Source organism: Palaemon carinicauda, chromosome 12 (assembly GCF_036898095.1).
Source record: "Palaemon carinicauda isolate YSFRI2023 chromosome 12, ASM3689809v2, whole genome shotgun sequence".
Lineage (NCBI taxonomy): Eukaryota > Metazoa > Arthropoda > Malacostraca > Decapoda > Palaemonidae > Palaemon > Palaemon carinicauda.
Window position 1 is genome coordinate 56,597,550 of NC_090736.1, and position 12,500 is coordinate 56,610,049.

The following is a 12,500-nucleotide window of genomic DNA, read 5'->3' on the forward strand; positions in this document are numbered from 1 at the left end:
TTATGATAATAGTAGAATTGTTATAATTTCTTTTGCGTGTTGTAATGTTTACGTCGGAAGAGAGCCGTTCCAAAGGCAAGCAAAATTCGAATATGGAATCAAATAACATCAGAGAGACTGAATGAAAGTGAGATTGGAAAAGACTCCATGAATCTCTAATCTCTCGTTTGATTTTCTTTGGCCTTATTGATGGAAGTTGGATGAAAAACAAGTTTGATGAAAGAAATCCATTTATCTGGAGGAAAGTTTAAAGTTAATGGAAGCAGTCTCGAGTGTGGTAAGAGTCTTTTCGTTTCTTATTCAAAGAAATTATGGATCATACATGTTTTGAGTGACACATTAATGTTTATATTTTATCCCCATAAATTTATATTTCCATATTCTATTATAAATAAAAGATTCCATTATAATCTGTTTCCGTGATATGACATACGGTAGGTTAACATAGAAGGTATTTTGAGAGATAATGGTTTGATGCTTAGTAAATATTAATGTGTGGGGGTATGTGTAAGTATATACGCAAAGATATATATATATATATATATATATATATATATATATATATATATATATATATATATATATATATATATATATATATATATATATATAGATACATATATATACATATACATATACATTTTTGTATATATATATATATATATATATATATATATATATATATATATATATATGTATATATATATATATATATATATATATATATATATATATATATATATATATATATATATATATATACATATATATATATATATATATATATATATATATATATATATATATATATATATATATATATATATATATATATATATATATTGTGTGTGTGTGATCTTTTTGTATCACATGTAACGTTCAAACTTTCTAATCTTGAATCAGAAGTATTTTTCTTTTAAATCGAATTACTTAACCATGGGAGCAACATACCCAAAGATAAATACATCAACCCACACAAGGATTCAAACCTTTGCTATTTCTTGGGAAAACTGTTCTGTCAATTCTGTTCATCTTCCAATTTCTCACCTTTGATATCATTTCTTTCTTCAAATGTAATACTCAAACATTTACTAATTTCAAATCTGGAGTGTATTGTGGCCTATTGGAATTATCCCTGCCTGGCAATCCGCCAGACTGGGGTTCGAGTTCTCTCAAGCTCGATGGTTTCCTGTAACGTCTTCAACCTCACCATCCTTGTGAGATAAGGATGCGGGATTTTTGGGGAGCCAATATGTCTACCTGCTAAGTTATTAACAGCCATACCCTGGCCCTACCTTGGGTGGAGAGAAGGCATGGGCGCTGATCATTTGCATATATAGTCAGTCATTACAGCATTTTCCTACTAGCTAGGACATTGTCACTGTCCCTTGCCTATGCCATTCATGAGCGGCCTATAAATCTTTAAAAGAAAAAGCCTTTGGTATTTGACCTCTGGCTATAGTCTTCGTTCCAACCTTGGAAACCAGTGACACTTCCTGATTCTTCCGCAATCCTTCATAGGATTTCATCGCTTCACCTTCCATTCATTATCGATTCGCCTGCCCCATTCTCCATCTTGTGCTAGAGTTCTCTTGCTTCAGGATACACTTGGACACACGTTTATATCTTATTTCTCCTCCTCTTGCTTATTTTAAATTTATATAGTTTATATATGAGAGATCTATTTTACTGTTTTTTTTTTTTTTACTGTTCTTAAAATGTTTTATATTTTTTCATTACTCCTCTTGTAGTTTATTTGTTTCCTTATTTCCCTTCCTCACTAATATATTTTCCCTGTTGGAGCCCTTAGGCTTATAATAAGCATCCTGCTTTTCCATCTCGGGTTGTAGCTTAGGAAGTAATAATAATAATAATAATAATAATAATAATAATAATAACAATAATAATAATGATAATAATAATAATAATCATGATGATGATGATGATGATGATGATGATGGTCCATTCTCCTAAATCCATATGTCATAATAAAATTATTCCTTTTTGAGGCTACATAATGTTCATTCATCTTCTTTGCCTAATTCCTTTCTAAACTCAATGTCTCTTCTAAACACTTTTAAACTCATTCAGGATTTTTTTTAAATTCCCCTAAGCCCGAACTCTCATTTGCAAACATTATACATTCTATAAAAAAAAATGATGTTATTCACAGCCTCCCATCTGAACTTAGCACTTCCATGTAATGTATTACAAGATATTTAATTTTCCATGAAAGCTTACCACGCCCTCGGCTGTGACCCAGTTATACAGCATAGCCATTGTTCCGCTGTGGTCTTGTTTTAGCGTAAACATCCCTCCATCCATAGAAACATTTTGTTGCTTTCAGAAAATGTTTGCAGGAAAGGAGATCATAAGCATTGGGTTTTTATTCATTTCATCTTTTTTTCTAACCTGGTCATTGAAATGCTCTCTTATAGATGCTTTATAGAGAAATGATTAGGATTTAGTCATTGATTATATTAACAATTACAGCAATTCTGTATAGATGATATAACGGTTTGAAATTTTCGTGTTTTTCTTGATTATCAGAGAGAGAGAGAGAGAGAGAGAGAGAGAGAGAGAGAGAGAGAGAGAGAGAGAGAGAGAGAGAGGGAGAGAGAGAGGTGGTTGACGACCGCCGGAGATCTGCCAAAGAAAACATTTTCGAGTAATGTTAAAGTTATGTTTTGTTTTCGTTTTATAGTTTAGATTCGTCGTGGCCCTTTCCGAAATTCCTGTGAGTATTGGAACACGTTTCAGCCATCCATCCAACCCGGATATTTCAGGAGAAACCTTCCGAAAATATGAAACATGCATAATTCAAAACCGACCTCTTAATTTGGGATTAATGGTTGGGAAAGAGAAGAGGATATCTATAGAAGTTTTTATCCAACACAAGGGTTGTTCCAGAGGGAAGTCAACATTTGTCATTTAACTGCTGAATTGCAGATGAACATCTACAAAGAATTATTTCTTAGGAAGGCTCATCCGCAGTGGTTAACACCCTCACGCACATTGGACCATTTCATGCACCATTCTTCTTTATTTTGATATAAAGTCTGGGGTGAAGACCTTAAGTTCTGATTTCGGTCATAGACTTGATTTTATGTTATTGGCCAACATAAGTTTTTATTTGTATAAATATTTCCTGACCAACATTTTTCTTCATTTTTGTATTGGTTCAAGAAAATTGTAATCTCCAGTCGCTGCATTATCGATGCTGGTGCGTAGTGGATTAATGTCCTGTGCGCCTTCCTTTGTTTTCCTGGTATAGGTTTGGGCACTATTAATCTACCTTGGCTTGCTCTTTCTGATATTTTTAGCTCCATTATGTTTTCAGTAATTCCTTCGATTTGCTTCCATGCTTGTATTATCATGTAGCGTCCTCTTCTCCTTTCTAGACTGTATAATTTTAAAATTTGCAGTCTTTCCTAGTAGTCAAGGTCCTTAACTTCTTCTATTCTAGCAGTATAGGACCTTTGTACAATCTCTATTTGTGCGATATCCTTTTGGTAGTGTGGGTACCATATCACATTTCAGTACTCGAGTGTACTACGTACATAAGTTTTGTAATGCATAATCATGTGTTCAGGTTTTCTTGTTTTAAAGTGTCTAAATATCATTCCCATTTTTGCTTTACATTTAGGCATCAGTGTTGCTATTTGGTAGTTGCATAGCATATTCCTGTTTAACATTACACCAAGGTCTTTAATTGCTTCCTTGTTTGTGATTGTCTCGTTATTAGGTCCCCTGTATGCATATACCATTCCTTCTCTGTTTCCATAATTTATTGATTCGAATTTATCGGAGTTAAATACCATCCTATTTATCTCCGCCCATTCATATAGCTTGTTTAGAACTCTTTGTAGTGAGTTACTATCTTCATCACAAGTATTTTCTCTACTTATTCTTGTGTCATCGGCGAAACTTCTCACTACAGAGTCTTCAACATTGCAGTCTATGTCTGAGATCATAATAACAAACAGCAGTGCAGCTAAAACCGTACCTTGTGGCACGCCAGATATTACCTGAGCTTCATCCGATTTCTCGTCATTTGCAACCACTATCTGTTTTCTGTTTTGCAGAAATTCTTTTACCCCCTTTTCCTATCTATTGGTATAAAATGTCACAGAAATCACGCAAAATAATGAAAGAAAATGGAAAAGAAAAGGATCAAAAGATAAACAACGTAAAGGTTGAAAGAGATCTTCATTATTTTTCAAGAGAGAGAGAGAGAGAGAGAGAGAGAGAGAGAGAGAGAGAGAGAGAGAGAGAGAGAGAGAGAGAGACGACTATAGGTATGAAATGTCACAGATATCACGCAAAAAAATGAAAGAAAATGGAAAAGAGAAGAGAATCGAAAGAAGAGAGAAGAGATAGCTTCAAGTGATTGACGTCCAAATAAAAATTCTGAGAAGGAACGTCAAGTTGTGGTGAAGTATTGTCACTGGTCCCTTTGAAAAAAGCCAGCGAAGGAAAGAGAGTAAATCAAGGTCTTCCATTTCAAAGGGTTTTGGTTCGCACAAGGGCTGGACTTTTATCTTTTCAATTTTAGTTCAAACGTTTTTCCAAAGAACAACTTAGGTTTAATGTTATTTGTTGAACGTTTACCATGTAAGATTAGTCAATAGTTAAAAAATGAAAAAAATTTAAATAATTTAGCATTAATTAGATTCTTTTTATCATGAAAATTATATAATTTTTCAGATAGTTATTTGTTATAGGCATCATTTCTAATGGATCTATGACGAGGCTATTAACTCATCTTTAGCAAGTTTCTTTATTACTTTAAAAAATGACAAAAAACTGATGAAAACTCTCTCTCTCTCTCTCTCTCTCTCTCTCTCTCTCTCTCTCTCTCTCTCTCTCTCTCTCTCTCTCTCTCTCTCTCTCTCTCTCTTTAAATCAAAATTCTTAAAAGAATATCAAATGTAGATCACAACAATCTATTCACGCTTCGCACAACTCGGTCCAGAGGTAACGGAAACAAACTGGAATTGAAAATATAAAACAAACTCAATGTGGTCATTTCTTTACATATAAAATAGCAAATACTATGAATAGAGTTCCAGCGGATGTAGTAAACAGTAACACAGTAAACGAGTTCAAGAATAAGTTAGACAATATCATAAGAACTCTCTAAATGCTTAAACTAAATTGCTCTGCCAAACACCAAAAGGAGTCTCCGCGGATGGTCTAAAATGTCTTGTCTTTGAGATATCCAAAAACATTGTAACTTCTTGTAACTCTCTCATCCATTCACTATCCATTTCATTATGCTAAATGTGTAATATTATTTAGTATGCAGCAACTCTCTCTCTCTCTCTCTCTCTCTCTCTCTCTCTCTCTCTCTCTCTCTCTCTCTCTCTCTCTCTCTCTCTCTCTCTCTTATTATGGTAAATGTTTATTATTATTATTAACTATATAACAACTAAAAACATACTCGGAAGTGATTCATATTTTATAATAGCATATTCTACAAAGTATCTTTAGTATATATGACAAAAATAAGAATATATTTCCTTTAGGGGGAATTTAATCTGATAATTTACTGTACTAGCGTCGAATCTGCGGTCATAATCTAAATGAGACTGATATAAGTAATTTATATGGATAATAGTTATGAGAGAGAGAGAGAGAGAGAGAGAGAGAGAGAGAGGAGAGAGAGAGAGAGAGAGAGAGAGAGAGATGTTTTGCGTTGGAAAAACATCCGTGAAGATATGAACTTGCTCGTCTTCAAAAATTACCAATAAATATTTTTTTCATCTTTTGGACTCGGAGAATATAAATGATGATTCAAATGTCCTTTAGATAGCTGAACTGGATAAAAAATCCGTGAAAATAACAGATAAAGATGGAGAGAACATTAGATACGGGGCAAAGGTCACGAGAAAAGAATTATATTGTGTATCATTGACCTCTGGCATAACTTTGAAAATATGAGTCAAAGGAAACATTTATGCTGGCAACTTTTATTTTTATTTTAAATTAATTGTTAAGACATGGAGTTTAAGAAGAGTTTCTTAGGTATATGTAGGTTGGGTAAGAAAGCATCCTATAGTGACTGCAGCGAAAGGGACATTGAAATAGAAACATCTGAAAACAGCAAGACAATGAAATTTACAGTGCAGGGATAAAATAAACAATGGAGACTGTGAGCGGTGCTATTGCTGAAGGATTATACTGATGTGTGCGAAATGATGGTCAGAAATATATATATATATATATATATATATATATATATATATATATATATATATATATATATATATATATATATATATATATATATATATATATATATATATATATATATATATATATATATATATATATATATAAGATGTGTGATATATGTGCGTATATATATATATATATATATATATATATATATATATATATATATATATATATATATATATATATATATATATATATATATATATATATATATATATATATTATTATTATTATTATTACTATCCAAGCTACAACCCTAGTTGGAAAAGCAAGATGCTATAAGCCCAGGGGCTCCAACAGGGAAAAATAGCGCAGTGAGGAAAGGAAATAAGGAAATAAATAAATGAAGAGAACAAATTAACAATAAATCATTCTAAAATAAGAAACAACGTCAAAACAGACATGTCATATAATAAACTATCAACAACATCAAAAACAAATATGTCATAAATAAACTATAAAAAGACTATGTCCGCCTGGTCAACAAAAAAGCATTTGCTCCAACTTTGAACTTTTGAAGTTCAACTGATTCAACCACCCGATTAGGAAGATCATTCCACAACTTGGTCACAGCTGGAATAAAACTTCTAGAGTACTGCGTAGTATTGAGCCTCGTGATGGAGAAGGCCTGGCTATTAGAATTAACTGCCTGCCTAGTATTACGAACAGGATAGAATTGTCCAGGGAGATCTGAATGTAAAGGATGGTCAGAGTTGTGAAAAATCTTATTCAACATACATAATGAACTAATTGAACGACGGTGCCAGAGATTAATATCTAGATCAGGAATAAGAAATTTAATAGACCGTAAGTTTCTGTCCAACAAATTAAGATGAGAATCAGCAGCTGAAGACCAGACAGGAGAACAATACTCAAAACAAGGTAGAATGAAAGAATTAAAACACTTCTTCAGAATAGATTGATCACCGAAAATCTTGAAAGACTTTCTCAATAAGCCTATTTTTTGTGAAATTGAAGAAGACACAGACCTTATATGTTTCTCAAAAGTAAATTTACTGTCGAGAGTCACACCTAAAATTTTGAAAGAGTCATACATATTTAAAGAAACATTATCAATACTGAGATCCGGATGTTGAGGAACCACCGTCCTTGACCTACTTACAATCATACTTTGAGTTTTGTTAGGATTCAACTTCATACCCCATAATTTGCACCATGCACTAATTCTAGCTAAATCTCTATTAAGGGATTCACCAACCCTAGATCTACATTCAGGGGATGGAATTGATGCAAAGAGAGTAGCATCCTCTGCATATGCAACAAGCTTGTTTTCTAGGCCAAACCACATGTCATGTGTATATAGTATGAAAAGTAATGGGCCAAGAACACTACCCTGTGGAACACCGGATATCACATTCCTATAATCACTATGGTGCCCATCAACAACAACTCTTTGAGATCTATTACTTAAAAAATCAATAATAATGCTAAGAAATGACCCACCCACTCCCAACTGTTTCAGTTTGAAAACAAGGGCCTCATGATTAACACGGTCAAAGGCAGCACTAAAATCAAGGCCAATCATACGAACTTCCCGACCACAATCAAGGGATTTCTGTACAGCATTGGAGATTGTAAGAAGGGCATCACATGCTCCAAGGCCTTTACGAAAACCAAATTGCAAACTAGGGAAGAGATGATTACCTTCAGCAAATCTATTAAGACGTTTTTGCCAGAAGACGTTCAAAAACTTTAGATAATATGGGAGTTATGGAAATTGGGCGGTAATCAGTGGGACTTGAGCTACCACAAACACATTTACATAGAGGAGTAACATTACCAATTCTCCAACTAGTGCTAAAAGCTCCTCTTCTTGCTAACTTGCGCAAAATAACAGATAACTTTGGAGCTAAGAAATCTGCTGTCTTTATAAAAAACAAAGGAAAAATACCATTTGGGTCTACACCTCCATAAGCATCAAGGTCCATCAACAGAGCTTTAATCTCACGAGATCGAAAAGCTAAACTAGTTAGTTTAGCCTCAGGAAAACAGGAATGAGGAAGTTCAAGTTTTTCATTACTGTGTTTACTGTCAAAAACATCAGCCAAAAGGGTTGCCTTTTCCTTTGGACAGTGAGTGACTGAGCCATCTGGTTTAAGTAAAGGAGGAACTGTTGCATCTACACCAAAGAGTGCAGATTTAAGGGTAGACCACCATTTATGTTCCTGAGTTGTACCAGAAAGGGTTTCTTTTATGGTTAAATTGTACTCCTTTTCAGTTGAGGCATAAACTCTCTGAGCAAAAGCTCGAAGCTGAGTATAGTTGTTCCAGGTCAAATCTGATCTGTTACCATTCCAAAGTTGATAGGCCTCCTGCTTCTCCAGAAAAGCACGTCTACAATCATCATTGAACCACGGTTTGTCCTTCACTCGGTACCTTAGCACACGAGAAGGGATACGCCTATCAATTATGTTGACTAGATTCTCATTCAAAGGGACAACAGGATCTACACTATTATATATATATATATATATATATATATATATATATATATATATATATATATATATATATATATATATATATATATATATATATATATAGAGAGAGAGAGAGAGAGAGAGAGAGAGAGAGAGAGAGAGAGAGAGAGAGAGAGAGGAGAGAGAGAGAGAGAGAGAGAGAGAGAGAGAGAGAGAGAGATGCTTTATAAAGGAATAATAAGGATTTAGTCATTGATTATATAAACAATTAAATCAAATCTGTATAGATGATATTATTGGTTTATAATTTTCGTGTTTTTTTATTATCATAGAGAGAGAGAGAGAGAGAGAGAGAGAGAGAGAGAGAGAGAGAGAGAGAGAGAGAGAGAGAGAGAGAGAGAGAGAGAGATGCTTTATAAAGGAATAATAAGGATTTAGTCATTGATTATATAAACAATTAAATCAAATCTGTATAGATGATATTATTGGTTTATAATTTTCGTGTTTTTTATTATCAGAGAGAGAGAGAGAGAGAGAGAGAGAGAGAGAGAGAGAGAGAGAGAGAGAGAGAGAGAGAGAGAGAGAGAGAAATAAGCTAGTAAAGTGAAGAGATAAGGGGGAGTGAATCCTGGCGGAAATCTTAATGAATTCCAGCTTAAAAAATGGAAGGTTTTTAAGATACTTTATTATGGAAAACTGTCTTTCGCTTATAAATTTGTATAATTGTATAATTGAGTGGTTCACTTGACCCAAGTACAAAACCAACACGTAAGAAGAAGAAATGGATATGGGTAGCACTTATAATGAGAATGAGATATAATAGATGAATATCAAGAATAACAGGATAGGTCTCAAGAGATTTCAAAAGAAGCAAAGAAAGGAAGAGAATATGATGGATTGACGAACTTGAAAGTATGCGGGTGCGAACTGGTGTAGAAAGATCATAAACAGACGTAAGATATGTCTGAGGGCTTTGTCCTGCAGTTCACTAGTAATGACTGATGGTATATATATATATATATATATATATATATATATATATATATATATATATATATATATATATATATATATATATATATATATATATATATATATATGTATGTGTGTGTGTGTATAGCTGGAGCTATACGCAGTACAGGAAGGAAATGATACGGGTGGAAAATTACGGTTTAGAATTTTGTCAGAATATATATTATTCGAAATTCCTTTCTCATACGTAGATCTGCAATTCTTTATATGTGCAGTGTATGTTTTCCAGTCTTCAGTAAAAATGTTTTCTTTCTAAATGGAGTTGGAAGGATTATATGGTTAATTCATTAAACGTAAATGGTGAGTCCCCATACGATGCATAGATATGCACGCAGCTCAATTGATGACTTAAGAAACTCGTAGAATTCTTGAAAAAAGGTAAGGAAAAAAAATACCCCCCAAAAATCTCATTCTCTTTGAAAGTCTCCTATTTGATAAATGTAATAGGTATTATTTAAACTTGAAATAAAATTACTAATGTCGAGAAAAAATTTGCAAAAATAGTTTGAAATTCCATGACCGTAGCACGAAACTCATTATTAACGCATTTCATTTCCCAGCAGCTATATAATTTTCAGTGTTATTCAAATATCTTTAGTAGAAAATTTAGATGTGTGTGAGAGAGAGAAAATACATTGAACTGTAATGGTCGTTTCAAAAACGGCTGAAGATTAAGAGATCACTGAACTTTTATGTTAAAGTCGATGGTCATTTCCATAATCCTTTAGCGCTTTGGCACAGAAATGAGTTTACGTATGCATTACCATCACCAATTAAGGTTTGGTCATTCTGTTCCATTATGGAGAAAATATGGAAAATTAATTTTGATGGTCACTCAGGAAACTAGTTGATAGAAGTGGAATCATTTCATGAAACTCGTTGATAGAAGTGGTATGATTTCATTACACTAGTTGATAGAAGTTGGATATATCATGAAACTAGTTGATAAAAGTTGTAGAATTTCATGAAACTAGTTACTAGAAGTGGGGTAATTTCATTAGATTATTTGATAAAGTCGGATAATTTCGTGAATGATAAATAGAAGTGGCATATCATGAAACTAGTTAATAGAAGTGGGATAGTTTCATGAAACAAGTTGATAGAAATGAGATAATTTCATGAAACTAGGTAATATAAATTTCATGCAAGATACTCAGGCTCTCATTTAGCATTCCAATAAGACTTCCTGGATAAGCCTATTTAGCAAATCTGCATGAGCAACTTTTGAGACTAGTCAGTAACATTGATATTGTTTGCAGGGACGAATGCATCGTTTCTTGCGCAAATTTGAGTTTCTTTTGTTTCTGTGGTGTTCAATACTCTTATTCGGTATCCCTCAATCACAAAAACTTGCAATACCTTAAAAAGATGAATAAATATTCTAAATATTTAATTAAACTGAATGAAAATGAAAGTGGGAATGTGAGATATCTTACATTTAGGATGTAATTTCTTCAAACACGCGTATTGACGTTCTGGTGACTTCACAACCCCTGCCAAGATCATCACAATTAGCTCATATATATATATATATATATATATATATATATATATATATATATATATATATATATATATATATATATATATATATATATGTATGTATATATATATATATATATATATATATATATATATATATATATATATATATATATATATATATATATATATATATATATATATCACTCACTCACTAAATCTCGTCCGGAATTCTCCGAGTTGGGTCCTGCATCTGTTGCCATTCTCTCCAGAGATTCCTATCCAATGCCATCTGTGCCAGCTGCTGAAATGTCTCACCTCTATTTGATTTCTTGATGGTTTTTGTCCATGAATCTCTTGGTCGTCCTCTCGGTCTATTTCCGGCCAATCGTCTATGCAGCACTATCTTTGACCATCTGTCCTATTGTATCCTCTGTCCTATTGTATCCTCTGTACATGCCCGAACCATCTCCTCTGAATATCCTCCACTTTAATCAGAATTGTGTCCTCAACACCAGCCATCTCTCTCTCTCTCTCTCTCTCTCTCTCTCTCTCTCTCTCTCTCTCTCTCTCTCTCTCTCTCTCTCTCTCTCTCTCTCTCGTTCGTAATTCTGTCCTCCCATCTTACACCAAAGATTTTTCTTAGACATTTCATTTCTAAGACAACTTTTTCTCTTCTCTCTTCTTCAATACCCAGCATTCAGCACCGTATATTACAGTGGGGATTACTATTATTCATAATAGTCTAATTTTCAACTTAATGGATATATTTCTATCTCTTCAGATTCTTCTAAGCCTTCCAAATGCTTTCTGGCCACTTGAGATTCGGTCTTGAATTGCTCTTTCCATCTTTCCATATGCTGTGAAAAACACTCCCAAATATTTAAACTCATTGACTTGTTCTACTTCTCCCTCTGATAGCTGTATTTCTAAGGCCTCTCTCTGGCGTCCAATTTTCATATTTTTGGTTTTCTCTCTATTTATCACTAATTCATACCTATTGCAGTGCTCCTCCACCCTTCTCAACACTCTCTGAAGTTCCTCATAATTTCTGCTTAAAGCACTATGTCATCTGCATGTCTCATGTTAGACATTTTTGTCCCCCCTATATCTATGCCACCCTCATAATCTCCAAGTGCCATTCTCATTACCCATTCCAAGTATAGGTTGAAGAGGTGTGGTGATAGTGGGCAACGCTGTATAACTCCACCAGTTGTTATGAACTCTTCTATCAAACACTTTCCTTTTCTTACTCTAGCTAATGTCCTTTCATACAATCTCCTGTTGGTTTCCAGGATTTTTGGT